This window comes from Sinohyriopsis cumingii, chromosome 11, assembly GCF_028554795.1.
Source record: "Sinohyriopsis cumingii isolate HCF-2022 chromosome 11, ASM2855479v2, whole genome shotgun sequence".
Lineage (NCBI taxonomy): Eukaryota > Metazoa > Mollusca > Bivalvia > Unionida > Unionidae > Sinohyriopsis > Sinohyriopsis cumingii.
In genome coordinates, this window is record NC_142971.1 from 72,065,841 (window position 1) to 72,079,123 (window position 13,283).

A 13,283-nucleotide genomic window follows, 5' to 3' on the forward strand; every position below is an offset into this window, starting at 1 on the left:
GTTCTTTTTCGCTTGGAAAATCTCTATCCAATGTGGCAGGGAATTCGAGAATCTCCAGTTATAATACAAGAGTAGCAGACAGGTCCTAATCTGGATTTGCAAAGCACTGTAATGAAAGAAAAAAAAAATGGTGCAATACATTTTATGTTACTATAGTGTGGTTGGTCATGAAGAGGGGTTAAACTATACAGTATAATATTCAATATGCTGCATATTCATATATATTGGAATAGTTTTGTTTCCAGCCACAATGTCTAACAATATGAATTTACTTTATGAAACGTGTATGTAATGAAATATATAATGTAATGATCTCACAATTTCATAATTCAGCGAAATTAAGATCACACTAAAGGGATAATTCAACTTTGTACTGGTACATGATGTTAGCAGAAAATTATAAGAGTGCATTTTCTCAAAACATTGGAAGTTTAATCTTTGGTCTTGGACTTTCAATGTTTTTCGGCGGTTCATTCTGATGACTTCTCCGTAAATTGTCTAGGCTTTGAAGTACATGTGTCAACAACATCGTATATGTAAACAGATGTTAATCTATTTCAAAATATCAGCTACATTTACAAAGGACCATATGCTATGGAACAGAGTATGACATATTACAATGTAAAGGTTGATTTTGTATGTATCTGTAATCGGTATTTATTTCCTGTTTATAGCAATGCTTTGTTCTTGCAAGTGTCATTATTAATAAGGACACAATAAGGCTCAGATATCACCTTTAATTTATGAGTTTAATTCATTCTATTATTGTATCAGTTTTGACCGATTCAAAGAATCAACCAGATGCAGATTGAACAAAGGGAACGGTCAGATTAACATAGTACACTAGGAATGAATAGATGATTGTATTTACTTTGCCATAAATACTCCCGTATTCAGTCGCTCAAAAAGCCACCCGTTTAAGCTGCGCTTACATTGGCCACTATTAAGTTCATCTTCATTATCTGGATTGGAATCTTCCGCACTTTTGTTCACACACACACACCTAGAACCGTCACGATGTCTAGTTGACGGGAAGTCTGCTTCAGGGAGTACTAATTCGCATCTAGTGCTGTAGAGTATACAGTCAATATTTACATCGCCTAAAATGGAGAATGATGAATTAGTTTTGTTATTGCTTTGCATTTTGTTTCATTGTTTCATGTGGGTTTTTTATACGATATATGTTTTTTGTCCCTGTAATCTATTTGCAGTGTCGTTCTAGTGACATTCTCACGACTTCGTCATTATAAACATTTGCATCAATCATTCCTCTATATCGATATCATAATTTAAAAACAGTTATTCTTAGTAAAATGTGCTATTTTATTTTCCAACGTACATACTCAAGCAAAATGTACTCCGAATTCGTAAGTTATAACAATATTACATGAATTTTAATTTAATCAAAGGCTTAATTGATGAAAATATATCAGACAAGGGAACGCGTATCAGTGGTATATAATCCAATTGATTGAGATAAAGTTCAGCACGATACTGTATGCATTGCAAAATAATTTTTAAGCAACAACTAGTCTTAAAGTAGAACAAGTATGAACCACTTGTCTTAAATATGCAGATACGTGTCACTCCTGTAGAAATTGCCAAAGTACCACTAGTGCATTTTGTGTAGCAGATATACTCCACGCTTTCCACAGAGACCCTCACCGCCTGAGAGCGGTATCAATTCAAACAAATAAGCTATACAAGTAGATTGTTTGAAGGAAATACAAGGCAGTTATGATACCTACATTTCCCACAAGTTTTGTGGATTGATATTCCGATTACTAAGTATAATTTGGACATAATGTTGACCGTAATGCAAATAATCATGGCTCAGGCAATACCATACAGTGAAGTTTATCTTTGATACATATTTTCAATTGTGTACAAAGTCGAGTTAGGGAGTTGCACGTTTTTGTTTTGTTTTGTTGTTGTTGTTGTTGCAGAGATGACATTGCTCAAATAACTATTTAAATATATGTGGAAATTTTATCGGTCACTTGAACATAGTATATTTCAATGTGTTTAGATTACGCTCAAATCGCTATGAACATCAAATCCCCTGAAAGAGATGCCTATATACTTTACCAAGTGGAAACCAGTTACAGGCAAAGAAACTTTTGATTAAGGAAGACGTTTGATTTCCTTTTTCTACCTTTTTATAAGATACAAAATATCTTCTTTGAAAAGACTGACACGAAAATCATAACAGATGTATGCTTGTAGTTCACTCATAGTGGATTAGGACCCTCCTGAAAATATTAAAATGAGCTACTATTACAAATAATTATCGATATTCTCTTCTTGTGAGTCTTACACAATTTAGGCTGACATTTTCAGTCCTATTACATGCTTTATCATTAATAACTCTTCATCGCGTGCGCCTGCACAAAAAATGTTGACATTTGTTCACACCAGGAAATCATTATTCAATACTAGTTGAAATGCAAACTTGGATATTTGTTTTCTTGTAACTAATTGTAACAAATACACTTAGAACAATTCATAACACATTTGCCATCCAAAAAGCAGGACATTTTGGGGAGCCTATTACTTTATACCTAATGTGCAATGTATACATTTGGTTGATGCAGATCGGTTAGCAACACATATCATTTATTCCCCAAATCATGTGTATGTCGTTGCGTCATTTCCAACATATATCAGCTGCGGAATCTGCAGGAGATATTCTTTATATAAAGTTGTAAATTTATTCCTCAGAATTGTTAACTACTAGGATACTGTTTGTATGGCAAGGAATAGGCAAACCTTGCAAGGGGTTTTATATTATATAAGTATATTTTTCCTTACTCAGTTAATCTTTGCGTTAATAATTTACTGATGGTTCATTGGATTTTGTTTATGGAATATGAATACAAATTGTTGTAGTATATGTATTTTAAGGAATTCTTTTGTGTCGTTTTCTCAGGACAAAATATTAAAGAAAATATCATATCGTGAGGTTTGATATAACTATGATAATGAACAATATCCCTTTCTCAATCTCCTTACGGAGAAACGTTACATATTTAATAGATCTGCATACTACTACGTTTGAGAAGAATTACTTCTTTACATTTAATGCTTGGATGATTTCAATACAATGTATATACACGTGAGTATCACAAATGTAATGTGTAAGTATCCTATACTGGAGAGTACGGACTGGTTTGTTGTGACCTATACATAATTCCACATTGAGAAAAACAATAAGTATAGTTATATAAATTCTTTAATTCAACATTATTGTTGCAGATAAATAAAAATATGCAATTTTGCAAATCTAGCTATATCAATGGAATATATAAATGGTGTGTTTTGGCTCTATATTATATCACTGCAAATTCTTCATCCTGTCAATATTTGTTTAGTTCATTTGAAGAAAACTTGCAATTATAAGGAAAGGTTAACAAATTTCAAAGAAAATAGAAAAACGAAACTGTACTAAATTCAACACTTTGAACCTACCTGTTGTAGAAATAGAATATGTTTTTGCTTAATAAAAAATTAATAAACGTCAAACTAAAACGTTGATAAAGGACAAGAGATGTCGAAAGGAGAATCACTGGCAAAATGTGGACAAGCTTCTCAAATGAGTGAAAGGTTATTTTGAGTTTATTATGCACACCATAACCATGTGATTGTTAACGAAAGTTGTTAAAATTGTACATTAATGGCAGCATGCATCCTCTTTAACTTTATCGTAATGGTAAAAGAATTGGTAAGTGACACCGTGTTGACACTAACAAAATCGTAAACTTATGATATAATATTTTACGTTGACACTAACAGAAACATTAGCTCACAAATTATTGTTTTGATGAATTTAAATTGTCTTTGATTTCTCTCCAATATATTAGGTGGATTCTAATATAAAGTCATTTCATTAACCACTATATCTCAGTATCGTCGAAAATGGCGTCAGAAACAGAATATTAGAAACAAAGTTTGACTGACGGTATTGGTTCAAAGGTATATTATAAATATGTTTATTTACTTACTCGCAATATCTGTCGGGCTACCTTCTCATATTTACCGACGTATGCTGAACTTTCTGCATCAGCCTCATTTCCTAATAGGTCTTGAAGTTTCACAATTTGAATACGTGCATAGACTGTAGAACAGGAATAAAGGTGTTTAGTATGATGATGAAACTTCACAGTGAGGTTCTCTAAATTTGCTTGAATTTTTGTGTGTGACTGCCACGTGTACATATGTAGGTACTTCTCAGTTCGGGCATTAATCGACTATAAATTCAGGCCTGTTCGTTGTGCATTGTTACCAACACGTTTTAATATTAGCAGACAATCTTTAAAAAATAAAGTGCCAAAACAAGCATCATATCTAATTATCCTAAGACATATCATTTGAACTGCAAATGGTCTTACTTCTGATTGGGTATCTAATTAGAATAATCCATAATAAAAACTGACTCGTGTAGCCGTTCGTTTTTTTATCTGTCCTGGCTCGATTGCCATGCGCGACCTTCAAACAAAGATAAGAGATTGGGGATTCTGATTAAGAGAGCGGAATTTCCTCAAAGAACGGTCATAGGTAATGGAAATCAGTTTTCAACAGTGAATGAAAAAGTTCATTTAGTTTGGTAGCATCGGCTAGTAACTCTTCCGTATTGCTAAATTTAAATTGTCATCCAATTAGCTACCAACGGGCAAAAGTAGGGGTGGGTGGTATTGTTATGGAATTTTTACAATCTAGACAGGACCATAATTAGTATATTAATGTAACCTTGTATAAAGTGGGTGCCACTGTATGTAAATTATGAACATTAAAAATACTAAAAAACTGTATTCTAATTTGAGTATACTTAGTTATGAATTAAATTGTGACATATTTTATGTATATTGCATCACTGGATTGCTGCATTAAAATTCGTCAAATTATTTTCAATTGGAGACTAAATTATGCAAGCCGCCTTCACTGAGTGTATGTTTACAATCTTCATAATTGTCACAGATGAACGTAAACGTAAACGTACACTACTACATCCTTGCTATTTCAAATGATAGAACCTGGTTGGTTTATTATTCTTTTTAAATACAAAGTCGTATGAATTATGAAATTATATCACCTCGAAACGTTTGACTTTCAGCCTATCAAAAGTAGAAAACATGATTCGTCTTGTCAGAGTTGCATCTGTATTTTCTGATGTTGAACAGGTGAAGTAGAACATATCATCATAAACCTAAGTTCATATATTAATCGTGGTTATTCTTTACAACATAGTGTTGATACTTTTATTTTCATAATGATATAAAATAATGTCTGATAGTGACGCTGTTAAAGGAAGGCAGTAAAACAAACCATGATCTGACTAATCATGGGTCAATAACTTTAGAAGAAGTTATTGATAAGGTCTTGGAAAAGATTGAAAATAATAAGCCACATATTTATATTAAGTTGTCTTAGTTTTCAATAAATTTTAGACAAGGCCTCTTTACGAAGTGTCCTTTTTACAACATTACCACACTTGTAGTCCATGAACTAGATCGCTACGCTGATGAAAATAAAAGTACGTTGTATCCCGCTGTTATTGCAGGGAAAGCTTTTGACAATATTTGGCTTGATAGCGTATTTTAAGAATTATATTGTTGTGGTATATTATATATGTGTACACTGTATTATTTTTGTCTTCTTGAATTTTATAATGATTTTACTACAACCTTGACTATAGATCAAATCTTGTTTACGAGCTTGGAAGGTTCCAGAAGCAAATTGATTTAGAATTAGGCCGCATTACTTTTCGGGTGTGGAATTCTAGATCATTTTATTACGATACAAAGTGAGCGAAATATGTATATAAAAGATTTGGTATAAACAAAGAATGAATCGTGTTTCATATCGAAATCAATGAAGATAATTTCCAGTTGTTTTCAGGTATAATTTGAGAAGAATTATTGATATAAATTATTCAGTGGAATATAAAAGTTCAAATTAATGTTTTAATGTTTTAGACTGAAACACAATTTGGGATTATCGAGGACACATTCTAACACATTCTGGATTATACATTTTCATTTGGCACCCTAAGCAAATTAATCAGTTATTAAATTTTACTGAAATTGTTGGTTTCACGTCATTTTGCAATAGATTCTGAATGTAACTATTGCAACGTCCAGAACGTTACATAGTTCTGAACTTGGTATGAGCCAATCATTTATATTATATCTGTAATAGAGAGAAGAGATTAATTTTGTTGGAAAAATTTAACCTAGAAGACATTAAAAAGTATATTCATCAATGTCGATTCCTAGCATATGAAACTAAATGGAACCGTATTGTTAACTCTTACGTTAATGTGTTGTGTGACAAAGCATCGAAATGTATACCTTATGGATATATTGCTGTAAGGTTGATTTCGTAAGTTATTGCTTGTGATCACTTTTATTCGCTATGTAAAGTATACAAACATATTTTCATCAAGACTAAAGTTATGTGTCTGCAAAAGAGAAGAACAAAGCGTAAGGCACATGAAACCTATCAGGCTGCGGCATGTTGCTAAGAAAAAGAAGGCTTGAGTTTAGGGTTTACAGATATATATCTCCATGAGGCGTCAGGTAAAGACCATTCAGATGAAATTTGAATTTCAGATGTTTCGTTTTTGTGACATACAATTTTTTGTTCTCTCTGACTTGCATAATTTCTAATAATCAAATTGCTGGAAAAATGTACATGTGAAATGTAATTGAAGTATACGTGACGTATTTGTTGTAAATGGATTGTATCTGACACTCTTGTAATGCCGAACGTATATCCATAGTAAATATGAGTTTTCACGCTGAGAGAGACGGTGACCTTTAGGCCGAGACTAATGACTACGTAGATTCTGTAGTTAGTAATTTGTCTGCATCAAGTATTCGACCGAAACAAATCAATTATTTCTATCGAAATGATTCGATATGGAAACAATTAATAAGATTTTGTGAACACGCGTTGCCAGAGAAATTATGTATTTGACATAATTCTTGTATCGCCCTGGTCAGATAGAGGGAACGTTACAGTGCACAATATCTTATTGAAAGTTACACGTTCTTGGTCGTACCAGAATCACATCAGAAATAAATACTTGGTGTCAAAGGAATTAGTTTAATGTTGAGAGTGAGCCAAATGGTCAGCTTTATGGAAAGGACTGTGCACTCAGCTTGAACAACTGGTAAAATCGTGGCAAAATGTCATCGAAAACTAGAAACTAAACTGAACTAATGATAGCAAACTAGTTTTCAAGTCGACTGGCATTAGTTTTGTTTAAACTAAATGATCAAATATATCTCTAGGTGATTATTGTGTACGTTACATTCATGTAGCAAAACTGCAAGATAGTATCAACAAATTGTCAATCATCTCAAATCAATCTTTATGCGACAAGGAATATCAAAGCTGTTAGTATTCGATACACATTCACAGGACACAAACGAATTTATGATATTTTATAGATTCAAGCATATTACAAGTATTCCAAAATATCCACGGAGTAATGGACGTGCCCAAACCAGTGTTAACATGATTAAAAGCAGGCTAAAAAGATAGACCATCCAAACATATGTCTTTTGACAGATCGTGCAACGCCGTTGTGAAGAAAATTACATACTACTTTGTCAATGGCACCAAACTATTTACAGCTAATATGGTTACACTTACTGGCTTACAGCCGATATTGTCATAGTTACGGACATAATATCAAAAGAATACACAAAGAGGAGTTTATGATCATCAACAAGCGTCGCAAATGTGAAAAACTTTAAATTGGGAATCTGGTATGGCTCAAAGATCATGTGTTTTCTTGCACTGTTAAATCTGAGGCATATACATACTCTTTCATACAAGGCAATAACGAATGAGGCAGCTATACGGCACAATAAGAGAAGTGCAATTCTCATGGCTAACACATTATCGGAGCTGGTCGGCTTGAATGTTTCAAACCCCAACCCTTTGCCCGTCTCGGATAAAACAGCCAAATATCAAGCAGACAAAATTTATATTTTACAAGTACGGGAGGATTCACAAAACCACGTCTGAGACTTAAAATGTATTATAAAGCTAACAGCAGCTTGTTTAAAAATGTTATCATCAAATCATATTTCATTTTAAATGTTAAGATAGTCAGGTAGGGATATGTAGTGTTACCCTTGATCTAATTAGCTTTAAATATATCTTAGCTGTTCGTGGAAGTAAAAGTAGCCAGATCTTCTATTAGACTGGACCAGAATTCATATACACTGACAGCTGCTTTATGTTATGCCTTCACTAGTGGTTTAGTGCTATACAAAAATAATTTGAAGACAGTACTGCCTCCCCTTCAGAATTTCATGGCTGTTTTGCAACTAATGAATAGTATACATCGTATACTGCAGTTACACTTCAATAGCACAGATAATTACAACAGGAAGTAATGCATAGTAGGAACATACCATTTAATGGAGACCGCGGGTCTTTTTGGAGAGCTTTGGAGGTTTGGTAAAAACTTCAGCTATCAAATGGCTTGTAAAATATTCTTCCATGGACTGAATTTCATAGATATTACATTAGTTGACTGAATATAATTACACTGAGGTAATTGAAAGAGATTACGGATCGAAATAGAAAAAAATTAGCCTCTTCCACACTCTTTCCAAAATTATTGATCGTTCCGTTATATTTTTTCTACGGCAAAAGTTCCAACATCTAACTATAAAGAAAACTTATCATAAGAAATGTTCCACTTTTGTTGCTCATATTTTGGTTGGGTTGAGGAGGGTGGATGCTTTCCGGCTCTGATACCTTCATCGCCTTCCACTTTCCTATCATGGGTTCTTTCTTTATCACTTAATACAGTTGACAATCGCGGAAAAATTGTGTACGTGACTTTAAATTCGGAATCAGAAGACTCTTTAACACGAATTCCAAAGCGTACAATTCGATAACATTATACCTTACTTTGTTCAATATTGATGAAGACATTGCAAACAGGTTGTAATTGCGGATAATATGCACCGGTATTAAATTTTCAATTGTTTCCCATGTAATGAACATATCTGATTTAATGATAACGGGTCTGAAAGAGAAACAACTCATATGATAATCTTCCATAATTTTCAGAATAGCTGGAAGGCGCTTATTGCCCCGTCGTTAACATATGAAACCAGACATAATTCTCTAGCAATATAGAACCCGTTTTATATTTTGTTGAAGAAATATAATCAGCTCTGTAATTGCGGACAATGGCACAAATGAATATATATTTTGAAAGGAATATAGCGTATTAATGTAAGATGCGTTAAAGATGTGTGATGCAGTTTGCAGTTTGCTTCTCAGATTTAGGTTCGATTTCAAAACCATCGGCTAATGTGTATAACACCGGTTGGCGACATGAATGCTTGCATGTAATCATTTTATAATGATAGAATATTATTTCTTGTTTTCTTTTACGATATGATGAAAGCGACTATTACCAGATCATTAGTTATTGACAGGAAACACGCTTCAGTTCTGTCATGGGTTGGTACTGGTCACATAAAACACTAACATCAAGCAACTTTATGATTACGAACTGGTACAATCTTTCAAAGTTACATTGAACCAGAACAAAAGTCGGAGTCGGCTATGAGTGTAATGAAAGAAAGTAAATATTAGATATTCTTAGTAATTAGAACATACTTGTCATATATATATATATATATATATATATATATATATATATATATATATATATATATATATATATATATATATATATATATATATATATATATATATGGGGGCGGGGCGTGTTTTGTGTATGTGTATATATGGGGGGCGGGGCGTGTTTTGTGTATGTGTGCGTGTACAACAGTGACATAAACGTATATCCCACTATTCAAAATCATGTTTGCATCATAAAGCTCAAGACCTCTGGGATATACATAGAAGGTAATTCCTACCATTTACACTTTTTCAGAGTTTACCACAACCTAACATTTTATATGAAGTTACGGCATTTTGTCGAACTTAGCGCACGGTATTGGCTACAACAACATCATAATATAATTGTTTGATCCTTACAAATCGCTACTTGAGATGAAACAACCCAACAAAATGACTTTCTTTTAGACTGCGGAAGAGACTGCTAGAGTTGTAGTGGTATATAATACATATATCTGAGAACACATTTCGAAGTTGCATAGAATGGTCTTAGTAGTTGTAATAGTATAAGCAGTGTTTGCGGTGATTGCTGTGTTATTTGCAATGTAATCACTGTTGCAAATATATAATGTGACTCTTAAGTACAACAAACACTGACATACAACCACCATCATGATTAAATTAGCTTAATATATTTGTGTTTTTATTAGTGCAAAACGTGAGTCATGCAAGCATTCTTCCTTTTAACCAACCTGTTTTTTCCATTTTTATAACATATGGACGCCTTCCATGAGAACTTTTCACAGGTAAAGGAACATGACAGTTGGATAGCCGCCAACAAAAACATCCGAGGTTGCAGGAGCATTACTGACCGGTCCGTGACGCTACAACCATAACAGATTAAAGAATGGATCATGACTCTAAAAACTTTGTGAATTGCTAAATGTGTTGAAGTTGTGAATACAACTAATTTGTTGTACAGAAACAAAATGTCGTGCCGTTATGACTGTTAGTCCTTGTTGGCAAAATAAGTTGAAATGGAGACTTAAAATGCATATTGGCTACTATATGCAAAACACAGTTGATGTTTATAATGAATTTGTTCTTTCAGTACAAAACACAGTTACGCAATTGTTAATACATTTAGGGAAAAAATAAATTAAGATGTTTCTGTTCTCCTCTGCGTCACATACAATTAATTGTCACATTGAGATTTTGAATTTTGAGCTTGATGTCATAATTATTACCTATACAACGATCACATTGACTCAACATTATTTAGTTAAACCAGATGGAAGAAAACATTACAACAAAAATTTAAAAATTACCTTTTCTCATGTCATGAATGTACTGACCCTCCGTATACAAAATTCAAATCGCACTGAACTCTCTGTGGATAGCGATAATCAATGAACAAACGATTGGACTATATACATTGGTCCGCAGTAGTTATAGACGGACGTTCATATAAGGGTCAAATCACATATCCTTGCCGTGAACTTTTGGCATTATAATTGTGACATAGCGTTTACTTGAATGGGTCGCTGCCCAAAATCCATATTGTTTGGATGTCAGTCATGAACGGATTATGGTCGGTTTGCTAAATTATTCGGTCTAATCGATTTAAGAAAACAGTCAGGAGGTTATTCAGATAACATGTGAACAATCACTTTATTCTTCTGTTTTGATTACTATGCGACATAACGGATCCAATCGAATGACCCCGAAGCGTGACATTGTATTGTTTCCAGACCCGAAAAAGATTAACCTCGGTCTAAAGCTTAAATGATATAATGTATTTGTTGAGCTTTTCTTCAAAGTATAACAATATGATTGCTTCAATGAGTCATGGGCCAAAATTTACATTGTTTTCATCACCATCTTCAGTAGTATGTTTCCACTATCCAGTTCCTTTATGGTAATTTAGGTTGGTGGCAGATTTTAAGTATATTCAACAGGTGCAGTTTGATTTAAAAGAATGAAACGACAAGGATATACTGTACAAAATATGTAAAAATCGTTTGGTTCGTGGTGTGATAATCGTGGGACGCATTGGACTGTCGCAACATTGATATAACAAAGATTGTCAAAATAAGAATAAAACATACGTATGATGTATAAAAGGGTCTTCAGTGGATGAGTTAAGATGAATGATGACAGAATCAACCTTAAAATATGTAATCAAAGGCACCGACATGTGAATTTGTAATAAAAACAAGGACATAGTAGGTCTAGTTAAAAGAAAAAGCCTGGTTCCTGCTGACAGTTCTGATATTGGCTATAAGATATTAATATGCTTTACGTATGGCTTCGTGCATAATGACATGAGGTTTATTTAGCTCATTTCTGTAGAGTTAGTTGCGCTTTCAGTGTGATTGATAAGCAAAATACGTTTTTGCTCAGACCCATGAGATTCCATTTATTGCAAACGTGTAGGAAGCCTATATTGATGTTTGACTTGTTATCACGTAAATTGCAAACTGCCTTGAAGTTAAAAAAAAAAACGTGTTGTTGATAGTATATATATATATATATATATATATATATATATATATATATATATATATATATATATATATCAGTTGTATTCGCGAGATGTCTACGATTGTCATTGAAAAGAGACGAGGTTTGTAAAAGTTTTATTAAACGTGTGGTATATCATTGATACACCATACATGCTATACATATATTTTATTGATATCACATGCAAATATACATATTTGTCATTAGCAGCAGAGAGGGTGAACAGACCACATAATCCGAGCAAAACGCATTTTAGACCCAAAAAAATCCGTGCTCATATATAGGTCATACCACGTCTACGTTTTCTTTGTCTGAAACAGGATTGTAGACGAACCTTCTCTGCTGCTATATTAATTAAAAAATTGTTATATCAAAATAATGGTACATCCGGAATCTCATGCTGCAAGAATAGCACGAGAGAGAGTAGAAGCAATCAAGAATTTTCTTCCTGTCAGGGATTCTTTCAGAATAAACCTACAAGCGCAGCAAGAAGCACAAGTTGAGTACGAAGAGGTCACTAAAAAACTGTTTAAACCCGTCACTGCAGCTACTAAGAAAGTTTCAGCGGCTGTTGAAAAAACTATATGGGGAGATATTGCGGAGGAAGATGTGAAGAGCAAAAAGGGTATTTTTTCAGTATTAGAACAAACTGCGGCACAAGCTGCAAAAATAGCAAGAAGAACTAAACAAACAAAAAAGATTTTACGAGATCTTCCAACTGATATAGCTGCGGCTCAACCTCCACCCGTTGGTGAAGAAATACTTGAAGGTATTGGAAAACTTCGTACTGAAGTCTCCGACGTGAGAAAAGAACTTGCATCTGAACCCGAACCAGTAGAAGAAAACGTAGAATTGATCGCAAAATTTAGGAAAGGGTTTGTCGAAGATATTAGAAATATTATAATAGAAAAATTACCTGAAAAAGTATTATTTTATATATTTAATAAAACTGATATTTTAAAACTCCGTCATGAAAAAGTAAGTGATGATAATCTTATTAAATGGATATATCGCATATATAGAAACAAAAAACAAGCTAGAGGTCCAGAATACAAAAATCTTTATGAAGAAGTAAAAAGACTTTATGGAGAGAGACTGGAACAACTAAAACAAGAACAACTCTCCCAGCATCAACCTCCTCCACC

General features: G+C 33.3%; 1 long non-coding RNA gene across 1 annotated transcript in view; it reads left to right on the forward strand.

Annotated features, from left to right (window-relative positions):
- The window catches only part of LOC149788712 (uncharacterized), a 33,358-nt gene extending 22,626 nt beyond the window's left edge, over window positions 1–10,732 (forward strand). The window contains exon 4 of the long non-coding RNA XR_016424222.1: window positions 10,422–10,732. This is a non-coding gene — a long non-coding RNA (uncharacterized LOC149788712). The remainder of the gene's footprint in view (window positions 1–10,421) is intronic.
- The last annotated feature ends 2,551 nt before the right edge of the window (window positions 10,733–13,283 follow it).